At 46.1% G+C, this 3,503-nt stretch overlaps 1 long non-coding RNA gene across 1 annotated transcript; it reads left to right on the top strand.

Moving 5' to 3' along the window:
- The first annotated feature begins 782 nt into the window (after positions 1–782).
- LOC144100056 (uncharacterized) lies at positions 783–2,351 on the top strand. The gene is made up of 3 exons (XR_013307505.1): positions 783–866; positions 2,003–2,092; positions 2,226–2,351. It is a non-coding gene; the product is annotated as an uncharacterized LOC144100056 (long non-coding RNA).
- The last annotated feature ends 1,152 nt before the right edge of the window (positions 2,352–3,503 follow it).

Here is a 3,503-nt window from a genome sequence, read left to right as displayed (position 1 = left end):
ATCCTCTCCTGTTGCCTTTTTATTGCTTGTAAGACATTCCTATTTCCTGTTGGTGTTCTTATGTAGCCGTCTCTGGAAAATCGATTTGGGATATCCGGAGCTTAATATATATGCGATTAGTTTATACATATATATAATACGATTGTGGTATAGTTCGGTCGAATGTTCCCAGGCCACAGGGTCTGCTTTTCTTCGGTATATCCTGCCACTTACGATGCCGATAAAGTTTTCAAAGTTCTCACAGGTTAGAATGATACCTCTTCTACTATCTACAGACATCCTGAGTTTCGGGATACCGTAACATCCTCACTGTAGTGCTCAAAAGAAGACCCTGTGGCCTGGAAAATTTTCGCCGACCCTACACATGCCGCAATAACTTCAATGTGTAGGGCGCTCATCTACTGAGTCGTAAGAATCGAATTCAGTCCAACCCCGGCGGCAGCTTATCGATAGAGGCAAAACTCAAAAAGCACCCGTGTGCTGTGCGATCTCGCGAACCGCTACAGATACCCAAGTCGTCCAAATTTATCCGGAACCCTCCACTACGGCGTCCCTCTTAGTCTGAGTAGCTCCGGGACATTAAACCTCATCACACCAAACCATGCCACACACTACTCCGTACCGTACCATACCATACCATGCCGTACCATACCATACTATACTATATCAAACCCCCGATATTTTTTTAAATACCTGACAAGTGCGCTGGAAGTGCACCACCAAAGCTCTCCTTATTTCATCCTGATTGACAGCTGGATGCTGAGCCTGTGCCTGGAGTGTTACCATCACGTGGGCGCCATATCGACCTCCGGTTTTCGTCCAGCAGCGCGTACCGCCACAGCCCCGTGGCTGCACACAGGCTGAAGGTGAGGACGACTGCCCATGACTTTGCATGACTCCATCGTTCATGGCCTGAAATCCACGACTAAAGAACTGAAGAAAAGCCCGGGTATATCCAGAATTGCGTACTAACATTAAATTCGATGCAGAACACTCAAAACCCAAGACAGCTAGCTTGGTACCCAGTCTGAGCTTTTTCGGTTCGACTGGGAACTAGAGACAAAGCCTTCTCTCACGGTTTTGAGAAAAGTAAAAAACATAACTCATTCCCTCTGTCGCTAATAACTTGGCAACCAAAGCTTTTAGTCGGCGTTCGTGGCGTGCTTAAATGTACATCGACTAAGTGAGCCAGTAATGCGTTATTTCTTTTTCTCGAAAACTGAGCGAGGGTTTAGAGCCTCGAATAAGGTCAGACTACGAACTAGACTTGGTTTTCGCACTGCATGTGAGTTCCGCGAATCGTCAAATATAAATAGCGTGTACAGCACTACTCAGAGATTTTACTCACTTGAATAGGCGTGCATGGTTGTGCCTAAATTTAAAGGTTTCCTGACATACAGCCTGTCAAACATGCATACAGGCTTTGAAACATTTTGATTTTTGAGCTTTTGATTTCGGTAGATATCTCTGAGCACGCCCGTATTTTAAATATTCGCAGTGTCGTTCAGTTTAGTCATTTTAACTAGGAAACTGCTTAATCAGCGCAAAATATGTTTAGTGAGATATGGGTGTTAAGCCGGGCGTTTCATTTAATTCTTTTTTGTGAGAAAGCTGTAAAGCAGGTACCTTCATCAGCTTCGCCTAGTTATCTGCACGAAAAACGAAGGGGGGGGGCATGATTTACAGGATGATGCAGCGCAGCTAACCTTCAAAAACTAGTAAGGCGTGCCTAGTCAGGCTGCTGTGCTCACCACACGTTTCTGCTGTGTTCATCATTTGCTACTAATAAGCTGTGCCTGCCTTTCTGCTGTGTTCATCATTTGCTACTAATAAGCTGTGCCTGCCAAGCAAGACGGTCACATATGAAACTGCTGGGGAGCGTGCAGAATGCATTTTCTAAAGACTATAGGCAAAATTAGATAACCGTGTAGGCCACGATGACATGTGTTAGTAGCTGCAAGTCGATAACCAAGTGATTTCTAAAACTGGTTTCTTTTCATAGTGGGGAGGCCTGAGCTCACCGAACAAATGAAGACGCTGCCATAGTCTGGGAGGCTAGCCATTGCGCTCGTGGACGCTGGCCTCCACTCTGGTGAGTGTCTATGTTGGGGCGGGGCTTTTGGCACCCTTATTTTTTTTAACTTGAGCTTGTTCTCGTATAGCATGCCACCGGAATTTTCTTGTTCATGCTTTTATTAACATTTGAGTGTGCCACCTCGACGCAGTGCCCCTGGTGTCTACGGTCGTCTTCTTCGTCCTGAACTGAGAGCGCTGCCGAGCAGGCTCCGCGGGCATGCCGTGGAAAAAAGCCGAATGTCGCTTTCCTCGCCACTACGCCGATGAGGAAACAGGGCAAAATCTTTGGGTAAGGAGGACCACGAAATGCTTTCCTAGTTCGAAGTTCACTTCAATCGCATAGTCTGTTAACTACGCGAGCGTTCCTGTTTGCATCAAAGCACGCTGCTTGCACGTGGTATCTGTAATGTTTCTGCGGGCCAAGGCCAGTCATAATTTATCTGCGCAACACTGGTGCTCTTAATCTGTCACGTTCGATAAATCTGCTTCTGTTTATGAAATCAGGCCCCTCTAGATCACGTTTCCAGACGCTGAATTGCACGTCGCAGATTTTTGATTGCTCCATTGTTTTTCATATCATGCACAAATAGCAAAACAAATAAAAATAAAGGCAAACAATAGGATCGATATGGAGGGCGTATACAACAAATGTTAATAACAATAAATCATTATTTGTTCACTTTATAAAGACCCCACTTTGGAGGTGCTACACAAGCGGTGGAAGTACAAAGATTGCATGTGACTGCCGGCATTACATCGTTTCAGCGGTATATCGGTGCATTCTCCTATATCCGACCTGAAAATAGTATAATGAGCAGCACAAAATGACGCGAATAACACTATTGAGCAGCTGAACTAGTTTAGCACGTAGTGGTGCCGTGCACTCTCTCAGGGATGATTGTCAAGGCGAGAGCGTTGAGGAGTTTTCACAGCTGAAATCATTTATTTTTAAGAAAAATGCCGAGGTAATGCAGGTAATGCTGAGAAGTTACAGTGACAATTTTGCCTTCATGCACGCAGTTTGACCAAACAAGTTTGGTAGGGGTTCGACGTAGTTAGGCTGTGTTCATTCTTAAACAAGAGGGCCACTTAAGCACCGCCTCAAGGGTATGACTGGTAGGGACTGAGTGACCCGTGTTCTCTTCCCGAGCAACCTCTCGCGCAGGTGGAGTGAAGCTCCTCCGAACTTATCAGAGGTTACCCGAGTAACTCGGGTTTCTAGGCAACGACACAAGATCACACGTACGCATGGTGACAAGATTCTTAATCGGTGTTGGCGAGCGTACGAGTGCTTCCGCACTAAAATGCTTGCAGTTGCATTGATCCGTTTTCGGTGCCGACATGTGGTTGGAAGGATTGGAGGGAGAATGTGGGCTGGGGAGGGTGGATTCTGAGAGGAAATTGGTGATGGTGGTTGGGTGGCCGCC

Source organism: Amblyomma americanum, chromosome 8, assembly GCF_052857255.1.
Source record: "Amblyomma americanum isolate KBUSLIRL-KWMA chromosome 8, ASM5285725v1, whole genome shotgun sequence".
Taxonomy (NCBI): Eukaryota; Metazoa; Arthropoda; class Arachnida; order Ixodida; family Ixodidae; genus Amblyomma; species Amblyomma americanum.
The sequence above is the reverse complement of the archived record's forward strand: the minus strand, read 5'-3'. Positions and strand labels throughout refer to the sequence as shown.